Genomic DNA, 17,850 nt, shown 5'->3' with positions numbered 1-17,850 from the left:
GGAACATTTTACTTATTTGAGGGTTATAAACCGGTATTTTTTCAAATGGCGTGACCTCGATCCCCTGACTTGACGCTAGATAGTGTTTGGCTTTGGAAGTTATTAAATCTAATGGGTATCGAGGAGGTGTTACAAACCCACGATAATGGTACAAACGAAGAGAAGATGCAAGGTGGCAAACTTGAACTAACGCGCATTGAAAATACGCTATTTTTCATGTGAACGATTTTGATAGCAACTTTGGATGACAATATCGTTTAGAAAATCAATATTTACGCTTTGCAACTGTCACCCGTTAAAAACATTTATATTGACAGTAAAATTACAAAGTACGAGCTTTTGAATTATTTTTGTTCAGAATTTTTAACATTCTAAAATCGAGAGAAAAAAAAATTCCACTGCACTTTGTCAAGATTTTGCAGACACACTACACAAAAGTTAATGGAACTCAAGCTCACAGAAATACTAGAACGTATTAACAATTAAAATTAAAATTTCATGTTTCCAGTGTGATAAAATTTTCAGCAACCTTAACTTAAACATGGTAATTCGTTACGACCAACAGAATTTCGAGCTCATTTTTTTATCCTTATCTGAAAGAACGCTCTCGGGAAAAAAAACTTATTTTGATCGGAAGAAAATAATTTCCTTCTTGAAACCATACGTTATTGTCTTAACAAAAAGAAGATCCAAGGTGAAAAACTTGAGCTGCAGGGCTTTTAAAGTAGGCTATTTTTTATTTGAACGATTTTCATAGCCACTTTGACGATAATATATTTTAGAAAATGGATATTTAAGTTCTGCAACTGTAACCCATTAAATCAAGTAATGCTAAAATTTTGTGCAACCTTAACCTAAAGATGGCAATTTGTCACAAAAAGCTGATCCAACATTTTGGATCACTTTTTGGGAGACCCAAGATCCTCAGAATTTTGGATCTCGGATGCTAAAAATTCGCATATATAGGGTAGTTTTAAAGGCATCTCTTCACCTCTATAAATTTTTTTCCAAATCGGAGATGGTCGAGCGGGGACCACTAGGTCACTTGACACGGAATGACTCATGTATAAATACAAAATATTCAAAATGCTTTGTTTTTGCTTATAATTGTAAGAAAAAAACAACACCAAAGTTTCTAGCCCAAAAATGCTTTTTAAAATATCTTAAATAACCCCCTTTTTTAAGCTCAAAGTTGAAAAGTGTTCCGATTTACCCCATTTTACGGTACTAAGTTAACTCCCTCCTGATGAGTGAGCTTTAACCACTGAGTACAGATTTATGTCAAAAAACATACGTTTATTAATTAAAATAACAACATCTCAAAATTACCACTAACAACGTTAACAAAATATATAAAGATAACATTCATTTATTCATTCATGAAGATTCATCCTAAGCGCAAAAATTTTCTAGGGGTGGTTTTCAGAAGAGAAAATTCTTGCCTTCTTTTTCATTACTTTCTAAAGTGGAATCGTTATTCAATATATTTAACCAAACAATTTCAGCAGCTTAGTCATTATTCATTTATATCACCCGCTCAAAAGTGTTTAACAAGGGAACACGGGGCAAGATGACGAACTTAGCAATTTTTATTTTCACCAGTGCAATAATAATAAAAAAAAGCTGATACTTTGTGACCTGAAATTCTTGAGATTAATCTTACTTTATTAAGCTGTGTGATTATATGGCTTTAAAATTTCAAGTCATTTTGGGGAAATTAAATTATTGGTCTTGTTGCCCCAATGCGGAGCAAGATGACAAATTTGTTTAAGATAATATAAAACAAATATATATTTCTAACAATTGAGCATTCAGCATGTATGACTACAATATCCGTGAAATATATAACTAAAATCATAGCAATAAATAATGCTAAGGAACGCAGATAAACGTTCTTTTCATAAATCATTCATTTAGATGTGACACAAAAAATTATCTAGGGCTTGACGGGAAAAAGGTTTTTAGTGATCGGAAAAATGCAACATCCGAGGGTTGCAATCGATGAGTGATGTGCTCTGGAAGCATTACCATGGAAAGATAATTTTTATGTGTTATTGATGACGAATTCGCCATCTTGATCCATGCGGCAGGGGTTCAAGAAGTCATTTTACTTGATTAGATTGAAATTTAGTAAATTATGTGATATACTTTATAACTAAGATATGTTGAACATTATTTCAAGTAATTAACGAAAATTAATGTAACTTGCTTGCAGGGACGGATCCAGAAATTTTTGTAAGGGGGGTCAAGTCTCAATGGTCAGTGCTATAGCTCCGACGTAAAAAGTATCAATTAAGCTAACCCCCCCCCCCTAAGGTGATGGAGCACTGCCCCCCCCCCCCCGCAAATGAGATCAAAACCATTTCTAATTGCGTCTTCTCCTCTAAATTTTTCCAATGGCGCAGCCTGAGCTATGGATCATACCCTTTCAAATTTTTCATCAAAAGTCATATTACTTTCGGCACGTTACCGTAAGTTAGCCGAAAGCCCGTTTACCGTAAGCACGTTTAAGTTAGTGATCACGTTACCGTAAGCTTTGAATATATTAGATCACATAACGAATAAATAACGAATAAATACCTTTGTGCTGAAAATTAGAACAGTTAGTAATCCAACGTTGTGAAGCACAAAAATTGCAAAATTATTTAACGGTTTTTTCCTGATGGAATTATATAATAAATTATGCCTCCAGGTGTCATTTTATCTTTTTTTGTTTTTGTTTAATTTATATTTTTTGATATTTATACTATCTCCTGTTCCACCATGTTGCTTTTCTCGGATGACTTTTCATCCAGAAGCTCACACTTCTTAGCATTGAAAAAGGTGTTCCTTCTAACACCGAAACACGTGTCTGCAATAATTTTGCAATTTTTGTGCTTCACAACGTTGGATTACTAACTGTTCTAATATTAGATTACAGTCTATAAAGTAGTTGGAAAAGCATAAACAATACACGAATACACACATGTGGTTTGAGATGGAAGGGTGCTCTGAAAAAACGTTTAATTCATTACTTGTTATTTTGAAAAGGAACAAAACTCAAAATAGCATTAGCTCAGTAAATGAACTCAGTCAATCATTTGAGCTTCGATGCGCTAAGAAAAAAGAAAAAAAAGTGAACCTTAATTCCACTACATTTTCGGATCTAAAAAATTGAAGTAATAGTAATCATAATAAACTTCTTGCCACGGGGGGGGGGGGGGGGGGGTCAGCTGACCCTTTTGACCCTCCCCTGAATTCGCCCCTGCTTGCTTGGAAATCATGAGACCTTATATTAGCAAAACAAATATTAACTTAACAGAATCTTCAAACAATAAATATTTGATCAACAGTTGAATCTCGCGTTTAGCTAACGTTTTTAATTGTTTAAGATAATCTTTCACACTTGTATTCTTACCAATTCAACAATAGAGCTGTAATTTGTCTAAAAAATTAAAACTGGTCTTCATCTTGCCCGAGTTTCTCTAATCCGTATTGATCAAACCAGAGTTTCCCAAACTGTGGACCTCCGCGGACCCCCTCCGGAATAACAAACTTAGCGGACCCCCCCCCCCCCCTTCCCACCGGCGAACAAAAAAAAAAAGATTTGACACAGCTAAATCAATTTTTTTTCTAATATATTTTTACGCTTTTTTTCTTTTAAATTTATTTCTCATAGTTCTGTATCTTTTTCAGAGCTCTTGTCTATTTTTCGTTTCTTACTTAATTATTTTGAGTCATAGAAGTAACGTTCTATTTGAAATTAAATTAGGAATAAAAATTTCTACAAGTTAACTAATAAAAATTAACCTTTGAAGTTAGTGAACAAAACACTGTTCGCCTAGTTTAAGTGTGTTAAGTGATGTACACAAAATTAATTAATGTGTAGTGTGTTGAGTTCCGACGGATGGGGAGGGGGGGACCTGCTGCGTCCTGCATGTTTTCCTGCAAGAACTTTTTTATTCCTCATAAATGTGTTTTCTTTTTGAATTAAAATATCGTTACTTGTCGTTCAATCTCAATTATATTCAACGTTTTAGCTGGATAGCACCGCGGACCCCCTGGCATGGACTCACGGACCCCCGGGGTCCGCGGACCACAGTTTGGGAAACTCTGGATCAAACAAATGACTTTCAAACGAAAATGGGAGGGGGGATAGCATAATATAACGTCGCCTCAGAGCAATAGTAGAACATTTATTCCCAATAAGGTATCCCACTGTTGCTCTGAGGCAAAGATATTTAAAACTAAATTTATTTCACTCTTATATCCACACTTCGTGGGTTTTTTCTCGATATCATTTAAAGCGTACCCTTCAGATACAACGTCTTTATTAATGTACATGACAGCTAGACCATTTAATCATTAATGAAAAGTTTATTTAAAGAATTTAAACATTATTAATGTTGAAGACAAAAGTTGATCGCTACAAACAACCCAAAGCTTTTAAAAAAATCTCATTTGATTTGATATGTGATACAATAAATGACCCAAAGTACCCAATGCAAGGTCTGTAGCAACCAAACTCTTAATGTGAATGCTTGACCTCCGATCCCCCCTTTAAAAAAAATTACGTTAAATTTTGCTTATTAAATAGATGGTGAATGGTGCAAAAAATCCCCCTCCCTTTCCGGTGAAAGTTCTGACTGTGCAAGGGAACCCCATTTTAGAGAGAATTCAAGTGATGGTCCAGCATTTGTGGTTGGAAAAAAAAAAAAAACCCTTAATCACTCGATTAAAAAAACTATCAACATCCTTTCACTTTTTCTCGTGAAAAAAATTACTATATGGTCTATTCTAAAATATTTATCGAACACGGTACCTTTGAAAATCACATTCAGAAAAGCAAACCTATTTCATTATCGATAGGAAAAAATGCTCCAATACAAGTCAAGGTGATTTGCATATACAAATAAGTTGGGTAAGTCTGAAATCAACCGGGCATTAAAAAAAAGTAAAACAATCTACTTCTATAATGTAGAACGGGCTGAAAATTGGGCGTTCCTCTAATCAGCCATTCACGTGCTGTCGCCTGTGTGAGATGCTTTCGTCATGAAAGTCTCGCTGCTGACAGGGAGAAAAAATCCGTCTTTTTGGTTGAAAAAGGGAAATTTGATTTGGGAGGTCTATGCTCGAAACCAATGAAAGTTGTTTTCTCATCAGTGGCAGTGGGAAATGATTCCAAATTAAGCATTTCCTCAGCATAATGTAATCCACGTGTTTCAAATAAGTAGGGTTTTCTTTTATATAGTAATTTTGTTTTCATTTTTTTTAACACAAAGTATAAGTTTTGTAATTACACTCATCAAGGCGTCTTTTTTTTTAGGGGGTCCGGGACACATTTTCAAAAAATAAATAAATAAATAAATAAACAGTTTAGAGTTTTGAAATTTTTTGCACTGATTCACCATCTATTTAATAAGCAAAATTAAACATAATTTTTTTTAAAATTTTAATTTAATCTTAATTTGTGGTTTTGTTTTTTAATGGAGTTGTTTTAAATTCCTAAAACTCAAAATATTCTCGATCAGTTTAATTTTTTTTTTTTTTATTTATGCACAAATATCTAAGCTTTAATTTTTATTCGGCGATTTTAAAAATAATTATTCATTAAAAAAAAGAAAATATTGGAAGAAAAATTCGAAAATACTTTTTATTAAATCATATTTTTTGCAGTAAACTTTTTTTTTTCTAATTTGCCGAACAAAAATTAAATTAAGCTGTTTGAAAAAGATATACTCCAAATTTCATTGCTTTATCTTAATCAGTTCTTGACTTATAAGAATTTGAATGCAAAAAATTGGGAAAAACTGCATCATGGAGAAAAACGCGTTTCAAGTTTTAAATTCAAACATAACATTACTTAAATGCATGAAACAAAGATAATTATATCTTTCGTTCTAAAACTAATAGCTAAGAAGTGGGGTGTATGCGGAGAAAAGTATATAGAAAAGCGTCCGTAAAGAAGCTAAGTCTATTGTGAAGCTGGCTAAAAGTTTCCCTCAAAATAGGAGAAAAACTATAATGCCTCACTTTTCTCACTTAATTAAATAGTGATATCTAAATATAGCGTAATAAATAAAATGTTATTGATACTGAAAAAATCCCCATGTAAAGTAAAACACCAGTAGTGGTCAGTGCTTCAGTAGTGGCCAATTCAAGTCTACTTTTGTACTTTGAAGAAAGAAATGATAAAAAATGGTGTGATTTTTCGTTGGTACTTAATGTAACTATCATATTGAATCAATTTTATTCATCAGTTATTTGAATTTAAAGTAAGTAATGTAAATACTTCGGATGGGAGAATGTCAAATGGCCACTACTGAAATTTTCAGATTTTGGAGTAACCACTACTGGATCAATTTTGAAGTTTCAAAAAAAATTGATAAAAACTGAACATATTGAAATTCTGGCATTTTTAGAATTTGGGAAGATTTAGAAAACGTTGGGCTATAAAACGTTCATTGAGTTTCAAGAGAGGCAATTAATATTGGAATATTGCAGACCTATAGTATAAAAATATATTTCACAGTTTTGTGTGTATATGTGTGTGGTGTGTGTGTGTTTTTAAATCTTTATGTGTTTAAAATTGTGTAAGCAAAATTCATGTCTGTCGCAATATGATTTCATGTATTGCATGCATTGTGTACGGCATAAATAGTGTATCAACTCACCGATCAACACAGCTGTCTCCAGGGCCCCATCCAACGGCTTAAACCACACATAGTGGTAGGTACGGGGGACTCTGGAGTATTAAGTTATGTTACTAGTGCGTTTTAAATCTTGAAGTGGCCACTACTGAAGAAGTGGCCGCTACTGGTGTTTTACCTTATATGGGACATAAAATGCTTGATAAATAGGTAAATTGCTATTTATTTAAAAATATTAGTAGAATTTCAACAACTTCAAATCGGCATTCCTAAATAGCTTCTAAATATAAACTTTAGATTTGTTATACTTCAGAATTTGTTGTGTACAATTTAGCAAATTTTTTCGAAAACTAATTAGTAGAAAGTTGATTGAATACTAGCAGAGTGCAGCACTGGGCCTTCGGAGCAGGATCCAAGTTTTAACCAAAATGGAGCAAAGATATCCTGAATAAATGTACGCTATACTTTGTGAATACGAACTACGTTAAATATAATATAGTAGACTCCCGCTACAACGCGATCCAACTTACGCAAAATGGCTATAACGCGATTTTTTCACCAGTGAAGAATTTTAGACCTAATGCGAATTCCTCACTCGCAACGCAAAAATTTTCCGATGAGAATTGCGATGTGTAAGTATCGACTTTGTTATTATCAACTTTTTTTTTTTTTTTTTTTTTTTTGCGTGAGGGCGAAAGTTCCCACTTCGTACTAGTGTGAACATCGCTTACACAAATAACTACATACTCCTCATTTTCCATACCTAAATTTTCCTACCTGTTTCATCTTAAGTTTGTGAAGATAGAAAGAAAAAGAGAAAGCTTATGACAATTAAAGAAAAGCTGAAGCTCAACTAAAAATTGCGTCGAAGATAGCATGACAATTAGGTATGAATAAATCTTCCATACAAACAATTAAAAGTCAAGAAAAGGAAATCCGTAAAAGTTCACCGAGTAGTATTTTAGTAAAATGCAAACAATAATGAAAATAGAAGCTGCTGTTGTAGTGTGAATTAAAGAATCCAGGAAGGGTGAGGGTGTAGATGGAAACGTTATAAAATAACTAGTGAAACAACTGTATTTAAAAATATATTAAAATAACGGTTTGATCACGCAGCATAAATCATCATCCTCTTCACTTTTTTAAGTTACAAATATCAAGTTACAAATTAAAGAAATGGTTTTTAACAGTTTAAGGTGGTGTTTACAAGTGTCTAAAATGGTTGGTTATGTTTAAAAAAATTTTACACATACCCTTTTCCACAACGCAAAATTTCGACTTACGCGAGGGGTCTTGGAACGCATCCCTCGCGTAAGTCGGGACTCGACTGTACAACTTTACTCCTGACAAAGGTATGATAAATTATTATTGTATGTTATTAATTATTTTTTGCTGTGATTTTTAAACTATTAGATTTACAATTTTTGCAGTTACGGCTATGATAGGCGTTGCAAAATGTGTTAGCACTATGTTTACAAGTCATAAAAGGTTGTAAATAAGTACAAGCATCGCTAACAGATGTGAATAAAACACATTTTAAAAGTTAAACTAAAAATAAAAAGTGAGAGATCACTCGCGATGAAATAATTAAGTGAAGAATAAGTTTTTTGGCGCTTGGGTGAATGACGTCAGTATACGTGAACTTGTCAGGGGAGGGGGTAGCCAGTGATGACCTACAAGGTTTGAAAAGTAGAGCAGTTATCGCCAAACTTGGAGACCTTTAGCAATTTATCGCCAAATTTAGCGTCAAAATTACGTCGAAGAGACTGATGCCAACGTAGCGATATCGGTTTAATTTCTCGTCGAGCCCATAGTCTCCAAGCAGATATAACGCCATCACTATGTGAGTCGCTCAACTCCGTTTTGCTCAATTTCTGACACTGATAGCATTTTACGAAATCAGTAGTCGACCACCATTTAATTCCAACATAAATGGTTAGTTATTAAATGATTTTTTACTTGCTTTAAAACAAACATGGATGATCTGTATATCACAATAAGTAAACCTGTAGAATTAGGTTTAACCTCAATAAAAATTAAACATTTTATTGCACAACACTTCTCATTAGTAATAACAATGACTTTCTTGAACCTTCTATATGCATTGTATGTCTTCTTAACCTCCAATCAAAAACTCAGTTACAACTTAAAATTGCAACAGAGCATATTGTGTGATGATAGAAATTTGTCCATGTAGTGAGATAAAGAATGTGTAAGTGAATGTAGGGCAAAGTTAAATAGAGAGGCGAAGTGAAATGGTGAAATATTTACTATGTTTTAGTGCCACCTATCTGATAACATTTTTATTTGTACGATAAACTCTCGATTATCCGCGGCCTTTCACACTTCAAAAAAAAATTTGAATTGGGAAGTTTTCGATTTTTCAATTTTATTTATTTATTTATTTATTTATTTTTTTTTTTTTTGATAGAGTAACATGTATGAACATCATAGGTGAAAAAAATTTTGCGATACGATAAGTAGTTTTTTTTAAATTAATTTTTAAAGTTCAAGCGCTTGTGACGTCAAATGGCATAGGAGCGCGTCATGCACTCTTCCGATAGGAGAGAAGCCAAAGGACGTGCATTCGACTTCGAAGACGAAACGTAAAAGGCTTATCTCCTCGCATTTAACTCCTCGCGTTTCTGGAACATTAAACCTCTCATCCTCTCGGAAATATTCGAATATCATCATTGATGTTACTTGAGGAAGATTATTTAGATTGTGCTTTAACGAATCCGGCCTCCATAGTGTGTTCAAAAGGATTATTGAATTTCTAAAAAATAAAAATATCAGCGTGCTCAAAATGTCCCTAGCGAAAACAAGGGATCTTCGGCGGAAGGTTGCCCATTAGTGCCCTGTGACGTTAGCTCGTGACGTTTGAGAAGAGCGTACTTTTGCGCGTGGATTTTTAATTCATTAAAAATCAATCACGGTGTTTTAAAATTCGGCGATGGTGAATTTTTTAGTTTTGAGGGTCAATTAACAATATCCAATAGCCAAAATATGAACATTTAATAGGTTGCAACTTCCTTATTTACAATTGAATTGAAAAAATTGAATGAATTTACTGATGAAGTGTTCCACTGTGATTTTCAGTCGCGGTTTTAAGACTGAAAGAATATTTTTTGTTAGTTATTGTTTTAATTAAATTATTAATTAATTTTTGGATAACTGATGGAAAACGAAACTGGTTCACCTTTCATAAAAATAAGAAATGTAGCAAAATATTTTTTTTACCTACATAGTTTGCAAAATAGGCATAACATGGTACTACTTTAAATATTTTTATTTAATTCATTTATGTTATAGGAAGTAAAACATATTGCAATAAACTGAAAACAAGTTAAAATTTTCACTAAATAACAATTGAACTTTTTTTTGTAGAAAAATATGACGTTGAGAATGTTTGAAGTATCAAAAATCTATTTTGTATGCGTCGTGAAGAAAATATGCGAAGTTTCCCACGTGCATGAAACAAATTATAAGTGGATGGATGAAATTAGTAATTTCATAAAACCTTCAGAAAAAGTTAAAGCTTCAGTAACCTTCCTACAAGAACAAACAATCATGCGTTTTTATTGCTTCCTTTGACATTTTAAAACAATAGACCCAGTAAATAAGTTTAATATGAACGTACTTTAACAAATTGGGTCAGTTGTTAAACTAGAGTTTCTAATAGCTACTAGTAATGCATTGGTATTTTAACGGAAGAATTTACGCTCAGTAACTTTTCATTTGAAAATCAGGCAAGCGATCAGCTTAAACTCAACTTTATGATTTACAAAATATTGTGCAATCGAGTCCATATGTAGTCTTTTTATGAAGCACGAATGTTATGTTCCGACGCAAGGAAAATTCCCCTAAAATATTGCCGCAAATAAAAGAACATCATACGCTCCTAACCCAGGTATAGTCCAGGGGTTGCTAACTTGCAGTTCAGTTATTATACTTGTGGCTCTTGAGTAATTTAATAATATTTTAAAATTAGCTGCAATATTTCTATTTTAAAACAAATATTGATAGTTCGATACACACATCGAAATGCGTTGTTGATAGCTTGCATGTATTGCTGACCATGAATTTGACCCACTCAGACACTTCTGCGCATGGCAGAAAAGCAGCAATCCACTTATGCATTACCACTTTTTACCATTTTCTTATTTGATTACTGTTTGATTTTTAGATATGACCATTATTGAAAAGAAAATAAGAAACAGGCTCAATGACGACAGCCTCAAAAATTGCAAAAAGTCTTACAAATATTACATACACTTATTATTCTACATCTAAACTGATTTTATTATATTTCTCTTATTCTTTTATTAGCTAACATTTTGTATTAATAACAAGTTTTAAAAGTTTCTCCGTTTTCTTCAAGTCATTAAATTATATGTTCCGACACTACGTCAAATAAGTGCTTTGGTTTTATGTTAAATAAAAGTTTCACATCAGATAACCATTCTATGCATTTTTTTTTCGAATATTTGCAATGCATGTTCTAATATTTGACTCTTTAAAAAAATTACATTTGGAAATAAATTGCTCTTAACTCCAAAAACGTTTCCGATCCTTAATCTAAGCTTTAGTCAGTCTGAGGGAAAATCCCACCAAATGCACTAACTTCCACATCCACGAAGGAGAGACTATTAATTTTTTTTTTTTCAAAAACTGCTGCGAAATGTGCGAAAAAATTATCTTATTTATATCACGGCCGACAATAATTTGCATTTTATGACGGTGCACTGACGGCGGTTTAAACATGAACTTTGTAGACAGTAAACGCTCCAACGCGTTGACCTTGCAACGTGAGTGAACGTCTCGTGAAATACTAGACGTTTTTTTTGGATCATGATCTTTATAGGAATCTTTAGTAGTTAACAGCTATCTTTTACGAGTAAGATTGCCTCATTTTTTTGTCGCTTCAAATTCCATCAAAATAATAAGTTTCAAAAAGACCTTGGGGATTTGAAGTATTTAACGATCTTTGGGTTTAAATAAAAGAGCTTTCAAGTTATTACTCGGTAAAAGCTTTTTAACTTAAATATTTGTAACAAATACTATGCGAATGAAAAGTTTCATAGTTGTGCAAATTGTTTAGCCATTCCTTTCTTTTAAGCGAGTGGAAAAAATTATTATACGCAATAGTATGTTTGCTATCTTTTATCGCTATTACTGCAACTACTTAATTTTTTAAAATTTCCAATATTTTGGCGAATGACGATCATTTTTTATTGTTTTTTATATCAATAATAAGTATCAAACAATTTGTTGAAATTCAATTAAAAATGAAAGATTTTTTTTTTCAATACCATTTAATGAAAAGATATTACATGTGAGCCGAGTGCGGTATTTAGCTATTCATAAATAAGATTCGAATATTTCGTTCATTGACTACATACAGCGTTGGATGAGTGAATTTTATAACCTTTTGTGCAATCGCTAACATAATTTTAGAATTTAAGTAATATATAACCAATATCGTTATACGAAAGTATCAATTTATAGATTTTATATAATATATCCTGTTTCTTGTACAATTTCAAGCTCTATCCATGCTCTACAGACTTTCTACTTATATTTATGGCAGCGGTGACTTGAATCAACTAACATTAACATTATTTTTGCCGCTACTGTACTGTAAAAAAATCTGAAATTTAGGAAAAGAAGCAAACATTTCTGTTAATTTGCATAGGCACTAGTTCAAAAGCTGCGAATCAAGTTTTTCGGTAATAATTTTGCAGAAAACTAGTTTCAATCCCCCACTCTTTTAAAAAAAGGGAAAAAATTAAGCATCTCTCTTGAAATACGTTAGTACTCTTTCAAAAGCTACGAATCAAGTTTCTTTATTATAGCTTCACATAAAACTGTTTCTTTTTCCACACTCCATAGAATTGCCGTAATAATACAAAGTTGGTCTCTTAAGTTACGTGATTACTCGGTGTAACAGATTGTAAAAACTCATTTTTCTATTTGCATTCCCTCGCGGGTCTTTTTCAGCAAGATACTTCAACATATTGCTAATTATTTAGTTGCAAGTAATACTGTGTTACATCTTAAAATACACATTCATAACAACTAAATTTAAGTCATGTTCACAAAATAAAAGTTGGAAAATGATACCGTCAACAGCGTCATTTTGCGGACTGCAACTGCAACTTTAACTGCTACGGATGTAAACAAAGACTGTCAACTAAAGCGAAAGCAAAATGATTTATAAGTGGATTTTTTGTTTGAACTCTAGTACATCATCTCGTTATATAAGTAAATTTGTGCGCAAGGAGTAACATTATTTTCGCCTATATCGATAATTCTCTTGTTCGTATTTAATGAGTAACTGCTAATGAGATGAAAAAAACGCGTCTTTTAAAAACTAATAATTATTTTTGTGGTGTTTGCAATTTCATGGTTTTACAGCTTTTAGGAGATCACTTTATTTTTAACCGACTTCAAAAAGGAGGCGGTTATCAGTTCATAACGTATGTATGTTTGTTCTTTTGTTTGTCCACTCACAGCGTCTCACCTAGTGAACCGATTTTGATGATTTTTTTTTAATGGATAGGGGATGGCTCAACTTAGGTCCCATTACTTTGTTTGACCATATTTGTTCTTTATAAAAAAAGTTATGGGCAAAAAACAGTAAATTTTATGCAATTTCCCTCTTAAATGATTAAAATGATATGAAACCCATTGTTTTAAAAGTTTGGTGCCATATAACAGTAACATTAATAGTAATTGTAATGATAATTTTGAATAAAGGCTTCTCTGAAGCAATGCAGTCATATAGAGCCGAACTTCTTACTAGGTAACTTCTTACTTTTACTGAAATATCTACATTTACACTAAAAATAATGAAATAAAAAAATTTTGAAAAAAAAAAAAAATAGAACCAACGTCAAAATTGCTCTAAAAAGTGAAAATTAATTTTATTCTTTAAACACCATCCATAATACTTTTAAACATAATTTTTGAAGTTGGCGCAAAAACGATAGATAAGATCATTCACAGCCATAACTCAACTACAACTACGAATTTAACCAGGCCTAATTTCTTCACTACCACGTACATTATGCATTGATAACAGCATATGTGAGTAACGATATAAATGTTTCGTTCCTAACTTTGGATGATTTTCTGAAAAAAATATGAACGAAGCATCGTTACCCTGGATTTTACTTTTTGTTTTTGCGCCAACTTCAAAAAGTATGTTTAAAAGTATTATCGATGGTGTTTAAAGAATAAAATTATTTTTCACTTTTTAGAGCAATTTTGAAGTTGGTTCTATTTTTTTTTCCAAAATTTTTCATTTTACATATTACCATTTCTTTTGTTGTTGTAGCTGAGTTCTGCGGGTTCTTAATGTTTTTCAAACATATATACGTATAGCTTATCCTGTTTAACCTGCAAAACCTCTGTTTTCGCAACCGTTAGTCCAAGGTGCAAACTTCAAATTGCAAAAATGGCTAAATTAAGGCGCAGAGTTAAGACATTGAAAGTTCAGCGTGAAAATACGAAACCTAACTTTTTGTACGGAACCAAGGTCCTCAAATGTATGTTAGGTCTTAATATAAACTATCTTTACTGTAAAAATATTTCCAACACAAAAAGTGTGACATTAACACGACAAATGTTCGCCGAGATATGAGAAAAAGCGTTTTTTGATTTTGACCATGATACACTCACAATCAATTACACCTTTTGGAAGAAGATATATTGCGGCTAACAAGGATGTAGAATTGTATGTGTGTTTGGATTACGATGTTTCAAATTGTACGAGTTTTAGCAGTGGGGTTTTACGTATCATAGCATAACATTTGCATTTATTTTTTATAAGCAATGAAAAGTATAAATGTTTTGTGTCTTGACTTCAACAACCTGTCATTCTCCTGAAAGGGTGATAAGTTCCAGTCTCTTCTCCTGCACGGTCCCTTAAAATTTAACTCCAATATCTCCTTGAGTTTTGTCACAAATATTTCAAATTTTTTGAAATGGATTTATTTTGCATTAGAGATTATTTTCTTAAATATAAGTAAGGGGAATTTAGGGTCCGTATAAAATCTAGATTTCGTATTTTTCACTAAGCGCTGACAGTGCATTTTTATAGTAAGGAAAAGTGTTGTACCTTGGGACACTGCTAATTTCTTGAAATCTATTTTTAGCAGCCATGTTTTTTGTAATCTCTAATAGTACCCTCAACACTAAATGGGGCCATAGTAACAGTCAGCATCAAAAGAGTTAAATTGATGATTTTATGAGAGAAAGAAAATTTGATGCCTCCAAAGTAAATATTTTCTTCGTTTTTATTTCACTTTCTGTTTTCGTGTTCGTATAACTAATCAACTGATTTTTACTTTGTTATGAAAGAGAAGTATTGTCCGTTTTTCACAAGAAGGCACTTCGTTTCGCCTCCTCGAACGCAGAGTTCAATTTTACGCGGGGGTGATCGGTAAGCAATCCACGCGCTTCTAAATGAGACAACCAGACAGCCTTGGGTGTGCATTTTAATGCGCAAAAAAGTCTTGGTGTTATTTACATCACTTGTCTGTTGTCATTTTAGTTGTTCTTGCACTTTAAAAATTGCTCCTTTTACAACAAAAAGCTATGATCCGAATATACCTTCTGCCGAAAATAGCGAAATAGAATCATTGGGTACCACGTGACGAAGGAGTCAAGTGCCTTCTTGTGAAAAACAAACAATACTTGAAATACTTTGGTTATGAGAAAATAATGATAGTGCATTTAGTTTGGCCACAATTTTGGTTTTTCTTAAACCACGTGGTGATCGTACATCGGAACAGCCAAACATATTGTACCTGAGGTCATGTAACAAGGTGCAGCATATGCATGGTTCTTAATAATTAAGATGTTTAGGAACACGGGAAGATGTTCTAATATGATTTAGTCTTTTAAACAACACAATTCATGTCAGATAATAGTTCCTTAATTCATTATTTATAATTCATTTTATTCATTATTCATAATATAATTCATTACCACGAAAAAAAATTTTTTTTGGGGCTCAAAATTAGTTTAAGTATATGGCTGTTTCCTGAATCATGAAGGGTTCACGTGGTACAACAGCATGTGTCCCAAGGTACAATCAGTGGCGGATTGATTGAAAAAATCGGCCCTGGAATTAGGAGATGTAGCGGCCCAATAGCTCTTATAGATATTAAGTTTTACCTAACGATTGGGACATCACTTAAATATGAGGAAATTATTCTTAACAACTAAATATGTTTTATTTAAACCAAAATTTAACACATAGGAACACTTCTGCGCTTCGGTGGTGAACAAATTGATACAGTATTAGCTAAACCTTATTTTGGGAGAAAATTGTGATTGTAATTGTCCATTTAAGTATTTTTATAATGCCCGGAACTTGATTGAATATTTCCGCAATGATAACACTGCTTGGCTAGTATGTCCTTTTCTGCAATCATAACAAGTAACTTAATTGCCCTGTTTTATGAAACTGATCTAGCGATGTTCATGGGTGAAAGACTAGGGCCGTCTTAGAACGTGATGGGTCCCTCAACAGAAACACACATTACTGGACCCTGTCATAAACATTCCCTTTTTTATACTGCCATACTCTGACGACCCCCAGACTCGATACGAGGTCAGTAACCTGGTGGGAGGGGTCAGGTACGAGTTTGGCAGCCCCTTAATTTTTTTTTTTAAACGCATGTATCAATACAAAGAGAGAAAGTGGACTTAGCTTTCTGGATTCTGGGAGTCATTAAAGTATTAGCAATATAAACTGAATGGAAAGACTAACATTGAGTCTGAATAGAGGGATCCAGGGGGCCTCTCCCCCGGAAAATTTTCAAAATTGTAGTCTTTAAAACTCAATTTTAGACAATATTTGGTGATGTTAGGGGAGCGTAGGTTCAGGGTTTCTCCTGCTACAATTTTTCGGAAGTGGAAATCCAAAAACAAATTATCTTCGAGTATATGGAATGAAAAGCGGTTCCGAAGGCTCTTCTCTGAAATTTAAAAAATATATTAGCTCTGAAAACGCCGTTTAAGGAGATCTTTGATTTTAAGTCGAGATCGATTCCGAGGCCATCCACCAGAAAATTTTCAAATTGCAGTCTTAAAAGCCTTTTTTGGTAAAGACTAGGGTACCGGCAGTTACTCGAAAGTTAAGTTCCAAAAACGAAATTTTTGCTGACCTTCAGTGATGTTAGGAAAAAGAGTTTTCAGAAGGCTCACCCTGGGAAATTTTCGAAATTGAAGCACTAAAAACGAGATTTAAAACGTTCTTTATTGATGATGCCGAAAGAGAGGAGTTGACGGGGTACTTTCCCAGAAAATTTTTGATACTGTTAATTTAAAAACAGTTTTAGACCATCTTTGGGAATGTTAAAAAAATTGGAGATGTTCGAGTACTTTCCAGCAAATTTTTGAAACTGGAATTCCATGTTATGGTGGGAGTGGATTCGGCTGTTCTCTTATGAAGTTATTGAAAATTGAAGCCAAAAATTTAAACTTTACACAATCTTCGATGATATTAGGAGGGGGGAGGTTCTGGGGACCACCGAAGTTCTTTCGACATTGGTTTTTATCAACTTATTTTCTTTTTAAACTGAGGGGACCGAAACCATGAGTTTTTACAGCATACAGAATACTTTATTTCGTCCAAAAATGTTTGAAACTCGCATTTCGGCGGTCTTTGGCCTTTGATTTGATAATCTTAATAATGTAGAGTCTTTCATGCTGCTCAATGGTATTTTAAGGTTGCATTTTTTAAAATAATTTTACGGAAAAATATTTTGTCACTTTAATTTCAATTGTTATAAACAGGGTCGCCGAGAGCAAAAGCGGATCCATGAGAAAAATGACATATTAGGTCAAATTTTTTCACAGGCCCCTTTCTACACCTTTCCCTTTCACCATTAGAATATTTTACCCTCTGCGCGAGTTCAATTCCGAGCCGGGCTCCTATTCTCCAACTAAGCTGACAAGACCTCACGTTGGCCCTTGTTGTAAGTTGCATTTTAAAGCAATTGTGAATTGTCATTTATAAATAAAAGCTTCAAAGAGACCAAAGGTTAACTTTTTAACTTTTTACGGCCGCTAAGGTTTCCCTGTTTTTTTTTTTTTTTTTAAATTTATTCATTTATTTTTTATTATACCACTAAAAATATATTGGCAGCCCCAGGGCCCGACTAGCTAAAACTGAGGCATTAGGCCCACATTAATTTGGAGGCCCCCT

This window comes from Uloborus diversus, chromosome 10, assembly GCF_026930045.1.
Source record: "Uloborus diversus isolate 005 chromosome 10, Udiv.v.3.1, whole genome shotgun sequence".
Taxonomy (NCBI): Eukaryota; Metazoa; Arthropoda; class Arachnida; order Araneae; family Uloboridae; genus Uloborus; species Uloborus diversus.
The sequence above is the reverse complement of the archived record's forward strand: the minus strand, read 5'-3'. Positions refer to the sequence as shown.